The sequence below is a fragment of the Rhipicephalus microplus genome, chromosome 9 (assembly GCF_043290135.1).
Source record: "Rhipicephalus microplus isolate Deutch F79 chromosome 9, USDA_Rmic, whole genome shotgun sequence".
Taxonomy (NCBI): Eukaryota; Metazoa; Arthropoda; class Arachnida; order Ixodida; family Ixodidae; genus Rhipicephalus; species Rhipicephalus microplus.
In genome coordinates, this window is record NC_134708.1 from 6,202,682 (window position 1) to 6,214,753 (window position 12,072).

Consider the following 12,072-nt stretch of genomic DNA (forward strand, 5'->3'; position numbering starts at 1 on the left):
CCGTCCACTTCCAGCGACAGCTGTTTCGCAATGGCGTGTGTAACGTCATGTATACTTCGTGGAGTGGATCCATATAGTCTCTTTACCCAAGTTTCAGCCGCCGCAAATCGTTCACTTTTCAATGAGAAGTCGAAGAAAGCTCAAATAGCTCCTTGTACGCTCAGCTGACCAAAAACAATATCGCTGGCTGTAATACTGATGATCACAAAGCAAGCGGCATGTTACGTCACGATTCGCGAGCGCACCAGTGTTGTCCGACTTTCACACCACTTGCATGTTTATAAAAAACATCGTTGTAAATCGAGTTCTTGACCAAATGCGCTGAGATTTGACGCATTTCTGTTTGAACATGCAAGGAATAACTCATATAACAAAAATTATGACTGAAAATGAGATGTCATGATGGTTCATATATAATCACCATCTCTTTATCTCCTCTGTTTCCATTAGAACACATAGCTCAAGATATCATCCCAACTAAAGAAACATGATTGATTTGAGTGACACCAATATGAACATGTACGTAAAAAGTACGTGGAATATGTAGACTATTTGTGCAGGATACGGTGATATAATGGGATCTATCGGGGGCTCGGAGACAAGTTACCATGGTAACGGAGAGGAAACAGTCCCATACGGATACCGTGACATATCAAGAGCCGGCACAAAAATAAGTACAACTAAAAACCCGAAAACTCCCACTCGCAATGGAAAAGCGATAGCAGCTACTGGAAAGACCAAGAATTCGCGGATATATTTCTTCCGGTTGCCGTCATCACTTCAGTCGGCGAAGACCTCGCTGATGCGTCAAGCTCTGTACGTTTCATTGAAGTTCACATAAATCTCTCTTTCTCGATGTTATATTAGGAGTTTAGATACGCTGTGTGTGTGAGGAAGGAGAGGTTTGCCCCTGCCCCTCCTCACACAAATCCAAGCATATATACGAGCACCCTTCTAACGTTCGCTCAAAACAACGTAATCATTCTCATCGACGCAACTAAATAGCCGAACAAAAACGAAGAGGCGTTCAGTGCAAAATTTTATTGCTTGATTTATACGGCGGATGTCTGCCAAAGCAAGTGGAAGGCATGGCTTGGGCGTCAAGTGTCCCCGTTTCGGCTATCACCAGCCGGAACCATTTGCTCGTATAAAATTTACATTATATTGGTACTTTAGGTAAGTAACAGAAATATTTCTTTATCTCTAAGCTCATTTTACATTTCTACAGTTTGTCATCAGATGCGTCTGCTTCGGCCAAAAATGTAGTCTGCCATTCCTCAAAGTAGTTCCAAAAAAGTGCTAAAGCTGCAGTCGATCCGTCACTGCAAATGGCTTTGCTAGGTCACTGAAACATCTTCGATGCCGTATAGTGCCTGTATTATAAATCTTTTTTACGCTCATCTTTCATCCTTAGCAAAGCTATATTCACTATAGTCACTATAGCTTTGTTTTTGGTGCAACACGTTTCGATATGCTTGCATCGCACGCCACGGCCACCAAAGTGAACATAATTTCCATTTTATTCATTTGTTTGTTTGTTTGTTTGTTTGTTTGTTAATTCAATACTACAAACCTTATACAGGTCCGAGCAAGGGCGAGGACAAAATACAAAAAAGCAAAGTTTGAAACCATCAAAATGTGAAGGAAGGCCACAAAGAATCATTCCAATCTGTTACAGTGCAAGAAGAAAAAAGAAAACTCGAATAAATCTGTTCGCGTGATATATGGTGTCATTGAATTAGTGTGATCGTATAGCGAGTAATTCTTGGTGTTGACGATGGAATATAGGGTGAGGGGTTAGTCGCTAGTTTCTGATCCCATAGTAGACAAAGAAATTCGAAACGTGTGGTTTTCCGTTTTAGTCAAGGTATGAAATATTCTTCCTTTCTGTGCCTTTTTTTTTTTTTTGTTACACTTGGAGGCTTGCAACCTTGCATTTGTCCAGTGAAAAAATCAAGCTATCTTCGCCCTAGTGGTGCCAAGCCTGAAGGAAGTGCAGGGCTGGGCAGCCTTCTTTGTCCCTCCTCAGTATTTCTCTTTCTTTCCTTTTTTCTTTTATTCATGTTCCTTTTTTTTTCTTTGGCTGCCGTGGTAGCTAAGTTGGTAGAGCATCGAACGCTTTATTTGAAAGTTGCAGGTTCGGTTTCTGCCTACGACAAGTTATCTTTTCATTCATTTTTTTTTCTTCCCATTTACATTACAATTAGGTCTAATCACTGTCCTTATACTTTCCTTCTATTACTGTCGGTTAGATCTCAATAACATTGTGTCAAACAAGAAAAAAACAAGCCCTGAAGTGTACAGTTTGCTCTTTCATATATACATACACTTATCATTTTTGGTTGCTAAGTTTTTAAATGTCGTTATTCCAATAGTTCGGCCTTGAATGCCACTGTGATATACGCGGGCACCAATGGCGTAGCCAAGCGGTGCCACACCAGGCCTGCCTCTCCCCCTCCCCCCCTCCCCCACATAATTTTTCCCCATGCATACATAGTGCAAAATGAACATATTTGCCTGTTCGGTGCTAACTTTACATGAAATAGGTGCCCCCCTCCTCCCCAACTATCAAAAAAAAATTTTTTACTGCATCTCTGGAGTATGCTGATAACGTATGCGCGTCTTCCGGCACATTACAACGCCTTTGTACCAACCACCCTTTGCGCACGTGATGATTCTCAGGAAACGCTACAATCAAACCGCTAGAAAGTTGTTTAAAAAGAAGGGGTTTGACTGTGCCGCTGACACATCCATAACTTTGTATTCCTCTGAAATGCGCGCTTTCTCGATAACACGATAAATGTTGCATTTCATTCATTGGCTCTTCACGCATGCGCAGAAATGGTCTTGTTTTTTTTTGTTGTTGTTCGTTTCTCGGAGCGTCATTAAACAGTTGGTAGTCATCGCTTTCTACCCCTCCCCCCTTCCCCACGCACACATCTTTTCACGAAACGTGTTTCACTCCACAGGTAAGAGTACCTATATGTAATGTAAGCACCGACTCGCCCAAAAAGAAGTCCTTTTGCGTTGTTGATGTCGTTCAACATCCTACCAGGCAACGTGAGCATCGGACTGCACTTATCATAAATCAGCTCGAGTCCATACAAATTAATGCAATAAGCGATATGGTTTATTTGCAGCTGCTAGTGAACTGTTCTAAGCATTCTTTTTTAAGCGTTCTCAACATTTAGAACAGCCAAGATAGTTCCTTGCGGGAAAATCCGCATAAACAATCATCAGAAGAATTACCGAACTACACAGTCTGATACTAGTAATAATCATTGTATGGTTGTTGTTTGATTTAGGAACACATGTACGCACCCCTGCTGTGTCTCGTCGATCGAGACAGCAGTATTGGTAAATGAATACAAATAAATGAGTGAATTATTAAATAAGTGGAACGTGGAGCAGAGCTCACGAATTTAACAAATCCGGAACTATACGTACGGTGATGCATAAGTTTGAAGCCATGTTTGTCACTATACGAATGGCGCTCATGTGCTATCACATGAAGTATTCACGTGCAAGTGCGCCTACATGTGTACGGAACAACGCCAAATATCACAGATTCAAGTGGGATCGACAACGCGAATCCGAAATCTTAAGAAAACCCCAGGAGATCCCTTTAGAGCCATCGGGGAACACTCGTAGCACCGGCTGCCTTGTCCACGGGGATCAGAGAGATCTGGGTCACGGCAATGCACCGTTCCTTCGACTGTTTCCCAGCGCTTACTTGTACGTAATGAACGAACTCTATTCACTTTCCTTGGAATCGCAGCGACTATGCACGAGTGATTCCTCCCACGTTTTTTTGTATGGTATCGCTGTAGGCTCATCTGTACGAACACATCATTCTTGGTATCCGTCATTCTAAGCACTCGGGAACTAAGTTGAAGTGAATTAGACAAAAAAAAAGGGGGGGGGGGGAGGTAATGAGTGATTTTCAACGCATTTCCAAGCCCTTTTTGCCAAAATTTTTGTTTGAAACTTCCGTTTATTCGGCTTTATCTGCCTTCACTTGAAATTTGCGTGCTTGATGCTTCGTTAATCATAGAGCAGACTATATACGTTTCCTCATTCAGATCTATATGTGCTTAAAATAATTGAAGCTAGAACACTCGCGAGGCATGCGCTATTTCGCCAACAAACCTGCGCTCCCAAGATCCATCCATCTATCTATCTGTCTGTCTGTCTAGCGCGCGCGCGCGCGCGTGTGTGTGGGGGGGGGGGGGGGGGATGGATGGATGGATGGATGGATGGATGGATGGATGGATGGATGGATGGATGGATGGATGGATGGATGGATGGATGGATGGATGGACAAAGGTGCACTCAAACAACACAGTTCGAGATTGAGGTTTCAGCGCCAGTGGAGCGTCGCCCGCCGACGTCAGCAATCGCAGAACAACACACGTCTCGTTTACGAGCTGAGGTCACGGGCAGTCAGCTGCTCCACACGAAAAGGCCGCCTGGCAATGCCGGGAGCCGTACGTCGCTCTAGTGCTCGTGCGAGACCTGCATCGACGTCATGTCACGTCTCGGATCGTGCAGTCGTTTCTCTCCCCTGCATATTCGTGCGCCCGGAGTTGCGTTCAGTGCCGAAGGATTCATTCGCCTAGTTCCACACTTAGCCGTGCCCGCTGAGCTGAGTTGCCAGTTCAGCTTAGAATAAGCAGATTGATTGATTGATTGATTTGTTTGTTTATTTATTTATTTGTGGGGTTTGACGTCTCAAAACCACGATATGATTATGAGAGACGCCGTAGTGGAGGGCTCCGGAAATTTCGACCACCTGGCGTTCTTTAACGTGCACCCAAATCTGAGCACACGGGCCTACAACATTTCCGCCTCCATCGGAAATGCAGCCGCCGCAGCCGGGATTTGAACGCGCGACGTGCGGGTCAGCAGCCGAGTACCTTAGCCACTAGACTACTGTGGCTGGACTAACAATAGGCGGATTTAGACTCCTTTTCCAGTCGAGTCGATCGTACAATTTTTCAGTAGCTTGTCGCGTTTTAAGGCTTATCTGCATTTTCCCAGCAAATACTGTTATGCGTACAGTTCACCAACCGCGCGTTTGTTGTGCAGTTGAGCAGATTCACAAGAATCCACTTTGAGTGGTTGAGTCTTGAAGTCAAAGATGGTCGACAGGATCAACAAGTAACGTTAATCGTGCGCTAGAAAACGCGCATTCAACGAGCGACCCTGCACCCTATGTTAACAAATATCTGCTTCATTGTTGCGCATATTTTCGCTGTACGAACTAATGAAATAGATTTTTTCTACTGCCTTTTGTATTCGAGTGACAATTTATGGGTTATATTTTTAAAATTTTTAAAACGGAAAAGTTATATAAATGTTGGCTTGGGGGTGGGGGAAGGGGGGTCCTCTACGCGAAAACCACGCCACATTTATGGGCTTCTTTAGAGGTGCATTATTTGCGTGTTAGCTTGGTAGCATCTGGCAACTCGGCCGCGGAGGTCTTACGACGTCTTCCTCTCGGCAGAGCGCATTGCTTCTCAGAGTCTGCCACGTTTACGCAAGATTGCGGAAGTCACATAGTTCTCTATGCGTTCGCATACTCGAAAGCAAAAGCCATCTTTTTTTTTTTTTCTTCTCAGCCGACGCAGTACCTTCTTCCCCCCCCCCCCCCCCACCCGCCTAAAGTTTTCTGCATCTAAGGTGATCTTTCACCGCCTTTATATAGAATCAGATCTTTTGCAAGTTTTCTGCATTGTAAAAGACCGAGAGAATATGGATGGCAGGGAAGTTGACCATGGCTGAGGCTACCTTGCACCGGGGAAGGGGGTAAGGGGAATAAAAGTTTCTGAGTGAAAAGGAGAGAGTGCTTTTGTCGATGTAACGGGAGATCCGTGCTTAACACCACAAACGGCGAGTCACTCCCATGGTTTAATCACATCAGCGCAGTCGTTGAATTACGCAACTTGCATGCGCAGTCCAATGCAAAAATAACGCAAGAACTCATGGACACCACGAAAAGACGACACGGGTGCTATGGCAGTGTCATCTTCTCACTGTGTCCATGTGTTCTTGAGGTATTTTAGAATGCATTACCTATTACCTCGGCTTCCGGTATCTTTCGACACTAACAACTCTGGAGCACCTGCCCGCGATATATCAAGCAAAGGAATTCTAGGGCCACCTTCTAAATGAAATTTATGGAGCCACTAATTTGAGTAAAATATCTGATGCAGCCAACAGGTCGGCATCAGCGCAATATTTTCGAAGGTCTGAACAAGTTCTTGCAGAACTCGACAAATGACTGTAAATGTTTGTCGAGCATTCACAGTTTTGCTTCAACGTCACCTTCGTCTTCATTATCATCACCTTCTCTCCACACTTTCTTTTTTCCACACCCTCCCCTTTCCTAACGCTGAGTGGCAGGCCAGAAAATTGATTGAGGTTGACCTCTCAACTTTTCTGCCGCAATAAACCTCTCTCTTCTTTCTATTACTTCGTTCTGACGTCAGCCAACCTTTTTGCTAAGCGACGATGTCATGTAAACACATGTCATCACATGATGTCATTATATGTGACACCATGATGATGTTACGAACTCTGTCAATCTGTGACTTCAGGGTGACGCCCACATGGTAACGTGATCACGTGGTGATGATGTTTTTCGCCATTCGTGTTTCCGACGGCGCGGAACGACGACGCCAATGATCAATTTTCGTGTTTGATGAGGCCTCTGAGTCTTTTGCATTTAATGGTTGTGAATTTGTCTTGTTGTAGCATGGAGGTGCATGAAGTGTTGCGTGAGCCCTTTAGTTTGTTTCTGGATTGTCTCTTTGCGTGTATTGTCTCTCGGCCACAACAGCGTCAACGTGATGATTACGGAAGCGCGTTCGCCGGGGCGAGCGCCCGCTTTCGGCGACAGTTTTTCTAGCGGCACTTTGGCTTCGGCTGCGACGTCTATGACCGCCTGTGGTTCGAGAACAACCATTGTGATTAACGTATTGCGACACAGATTTAACCGCTGATTACGCATCTTCATGACCGCCATCACGCGAGACACAATGTGTGTGGAATGTGAAACAAACATGGTGGTAAACGGAAGCCAAACGGGCGTCTAACCTCGTCAATAACGACGAACATGTTGCTAATAATTGTGAGACTTCAGTGCAGCGTCGGGTTGAACCCACTGCTAAACACCGGGACCGCACGTTTCAGCTTTCGTTGGTTAACCATTTGTACAGAAAGATCGGGCAGTGATTTTTTTTATTGGTATGACAAAATGAAATGTTGGCCCGCAAATGCGCCATACACTTGCACTGTACGAAGCTACCATAGCTGTCTAGTTGTAGCTATGCGGATTTTTTGCTTTCATGAATCTCACATGGCGTTAAATATTAGATCCTTGTTGTACGAATTGAACGATCACGAAACACTACTGTGTTCAAGGGGTTATAGTGCTCGACTGCTGACCCGCAGGTTGCGAAATCGAATCTAGGCCGCGGCTGCCGCATTTTAGATGGAGATGAAAATGTTCGAAGCCCGTATACTCTTATGTTTAGGTGCACGTGAAAGATCCTAGGTAGTAAATTTCAGGAGCCTTCCAATACGGCCGCTCTCATAATGATAAGGCATGCTTCGGGACTATAAATACCAGCGATTATTATTATTATTGCCGACAAAAAAAAATAATTAAGGTAGAAGAAGACACGATCATAAGGACGTAATTTGATTTCGCTTGTTGATGCACGCAACAAGGACGAGGTAGCGATTTAATGAACGCTCGCTCGTCGTCTTCAGCGTGAAGGTAAAGTGCAAGACGAGGAACAAGTACGACGGGCCTCGTTTAGTTCGTGTGTTGAAGGCACCGTCTCTCTCATCGAATGAAGGGATGAACGGATCAGCCTTGACTGCTCGCACAACTAACTACGACATGCACAGACGCGGCGGCAATGACCTGATTGCACCTTTCTCTCTGTCACGCCGAGGATCACGTTTCTCGCCACACAATTCACGTTGTCCCTCGGGCACACAACAAACAAACAAAAAGGACACGACATATGGACTGATGTGTTCTGTGCATCTTTGCTTGCCGGTCCACGCTTTCTTAAATTTTATGATGGTGTTATCAAAGTGACATATAACCAATTAACCCTGAAACATGGTTAACTTTACCCTGGGACCTGGTTAACTTTAGTTTCCTGAAACCTGGTTAACTTTAGAGAAATATAGTGTAGTAAAGAGCGGCCACTCAAGCCTTTTCACGGCCAAGCAATGAAGGGTCTGAACGCCCGCCAGGGGGCGTAGCTATGAGCACTTCCACTTCCTAATCAGCACCTCTAACAGCCGCCTCCGGAGGACTATAGAGCGCGAGCTTGGCACTGAATTTCCACAACAACAAAAAATTCTTACTTATATGTGTAATCCTCCATGTCGGCTCTTCATCGGGTCCTGCAGGGGGCATTTAAGGCACTACCACAAAATTCAGTATAGCCTGCATAGAAGGTGTTCTAACCTCCTCTTCTTTTTTTTTTTTTTTTGCATCGTGGGTACAATGCATTCATATGCTTCAAACATGCACGCAATCCCCTTGATCAAGCGTGGTTGTAAAGCCTAATAGTAAAAGCGCTCGCCTGTGGGGCATGAAGGTGTTGGTTGAAATCCCTACCTTTCTTATTTCATTCATTTCTTTTTTCTTTATGCCGATGATCGCCCCACATCTATGAGAACATTATCGGTCCGACCAGCCGCTCGTCGCGCTGACAACTGGACATTAGCTCGGCCGCGGGGCCCCACGGCAGTGTCTGCTCTTTACGCAAATGTCCTTCCCTACAGGTTAATCTCCTTGACTTTATTTTATCCTTCCGATTTCTTTTATTTCACACTGAACGTGGAAGATCTCTGATGCTATATATATCAAGTACCACGTAAAAGCTTTCTATCGCCGTTAGGAAGACGGCAAGCAATGTTTGCACAGTTGGTGGCCGATTGTCGCAACACGGCCTAAGCCGACAGCAGCCACAATCGATCACGTTTCCTTTCCGGACTTCTTCCTGCAGCCTTGCGTTTATTTGCGAAAGCTACCCCGAGAAGAGTAACGGTTACAGTGAGAACTTTACCCGGGTGAGTTGGTTCACAGCAATAGGAAGAAACATAGCGACTGAGACAATGGGCAAAGAGCACGCCACACGCCGTTTAGTTTTGTTGAATGACGCCGAGATCGAGTATCTTTAGCAGAACAGGCTTTCGGCCTACTTGGCTATTCATGAACACTGAAGGAAACAGAATAAGTGCTAAAAACTGACGTGCACTAGAAGAAAAGTAGACACAGGGAAGGCGACACTAACAACTGTTGATTTTCGTCACACCCACCGACATTAAATAAATATTGTCATGGTTTAGGGCATGCGAAGCATCGCTTAGTAACAAAGCGTTTTGGAACGCTGTTGGTGCGTCATACCATAGTTTTCTTGCGCACGAAAAAACACTGACAAAAAAGACGAGACAGGCGCTACTGACGAATATTGGTGAAATGTCGAATTTGAAACAGAGTGAAATTTATATCGAAAACAAACATGCAGTAACGACTGTCGAATAACAATGTGTAAAAGTCACAGCTGCGCGTGTCAAAAGGGGCCTACCAGAAATAAAAATTCAGGAGCATGCAAACTGTTTCGAAGCATCCCTTATTTATGAGTCAACTTCTTTTTTCCTTCGTTCATAAAAGTACGTTTGCGCCGCTCCTGCGTCTGGTCTTTCCTCCGTGCTCGTCAGTTTTCAGCGCTTATACTTTCAGTGTTAATAGATCGAGCACCTTGATGGTGTCATGTTTTTTCGAGTATTATGCTTTCTTCCTTTCCTTTTGCGTCTGTGTGTTCATTGAACATACAACAGTGTGCATTGTGGTAATTCTTTTGGCCATGTCATTTGAAAACAGCCATTGAAAAGCGTGCATTTTTGTGTTCTGGCATTTTGTTATTTCAGTCAAATGGTTCTTGATGTATGAATGAATGAATGAAAACCTTCATTGTGGTCCTGAAGGATTCCAACCCCGTTTTGTAGGGGAAGGATCACGGGTGGCTGCAACGTAGGGACGGGAAGGCCTTTAGTCTCACCGCCGCGTCATGGGCCTTCTGGACAGCCTAGAATTGTTGTAGGAGGACCAGGCTCTTGAGCGTAAAATTGAAGCCATTGAAAAAAAAATAATAAAATCTTGATGTTTCTCTTGTAAATAGGGGCACTTCCAGAGCGTGTGACAAAACTCACTGCGATCGTGGCGTCTGGACTAAGTTTTGATATGTCGGAGTAATGGCTACAGGTGGGGAAGCTCTTGAAAATAAAAAGAAATAAAACAAAAATAGACCTTGTTGTTGGTTTATTGGTGTTAAAAAAGTGTTTAACGGTTTAAAGTACTTGGTACGTTGGAGAGCAGAAAACCGTCCAATGTAAACAAAGGCATTGCTCGATAAAACACATACCACCACCAATACTGAAGCGTCAGCGTTCAAGCTTCAGCATATGTCGCCTTCAGCGGTATACTGCATGGCTACATTTGTGTACGCAGCTTTTTATGCTATATACAGTTGTGGCAACACGTGGCGAAGAGAGACGAAGATAATTTGCTCGCTGGATGAAATGAATATTTGCTGTATAGTGACTATGTGTCAACTTCAGCGTGCTGCGTATTACTGTAATCGAACACGTTGATGAAGGTGCTGCGATTTTCGACAGGTCGTTTGAAGTGCCGCGCTTTATGACTTAAGCCAAAAGTAGTACTTTTCTTTTCCCGATAGAACTAAGAACTACTTGTGCACACATTTGGAACCTATGACTTCATTCTCTTCATGTCAAAATGGAACGTGACAGAGAGCAGAACTAAATATTTAATTAGATGTTAACTACAACTAATGACTGAAACTTAAACAAAACAACGCTTAAACTCATTTTCTTTTTTGTAGAGTAATATTTGAGTGTCATGGAAAAGCGTTAATTACGTGAATTTGACTCATTCGTAGACACTGCATCATAATTCCTGCCTTAAGGGGACAAAGGCTATCTTGGTGGAGAATAAGTAAAGTTGTAAGTCACTGCCCATGTGTGCAATTGCGTGTTCTTCGTTCATTGTCTCAGTCACACGGTGCTTTCCTATTGCAAAGGTTATGTCGTAACGCTTAGTAACTGTGCAGAAACGATGCTGTGCGCGCCTGATGTTAGGCCTCGACCCGTACTCACACTCAAGCGTCGCTTATTCTGACACCGGTAGCCTGTGAGCAGTTCGGGCTACCAAATCTCATCACGGCGGGTAATTCAATTACGAGTTACGCCTAGGTTGCCCAGAATCTCTGATCTGTGCGCACGCCCTGCACACACCTCTGAATAATCGAGTACAAACAACGAGATGGCAAGGCCTCTGTCGTTTGAAACTGCCACCCGTGTGTCCCTTCCGTTGTTACACAAGGATCAGTTTTCCCCTTCTGGGAAACTGGCGATCGTTTCCGACGTAATCTTGTTGAGGCCGGACTGCTTCGACTGCACGGTTGGTCTCGTTTTGATGCAAGCCGGAAATTTAATCAGCCAAATCAAATTTGCGTTTGTTTCTGTCTATATATATACATGTGAAGATAAGGTATACGAGTGAAAAGGACTAGTCACTGGGCCCTTAATTCTCAGTGCAGTCTCTGTCCTAAACACAACAGCTTGTAACTTCATCTTAGCGTCCATTAACCCCGAAGTTGTTTCGATCAGGGCTTATATGTCGAACACCGCATACTTCCACCCGCCTTGGACGCGACACATTTATTAAACGTAAAACCCTTAGAAGCAAAAACGAAGAGTAGGTGTATGATAATTTTAATTGTACCGGCGCTAATACCTCGGTGTCCGTAGGTTACCAAAACTTTCGCGCACGAAAACTTTGACAAGGTCCGCTGCGAGGGAAGAATCCTTCAAATTTCTAAACTTATTGACGAGCTTTCAGATTTTAGATTACTATATTATGAGAATTTCAACAGAATATTTTTATAACGTAAATTATTGGCTTTCGATGCATGCCAAGAAAACGTTGACTAAAAGCATGTCATTTTACTGGACTACACA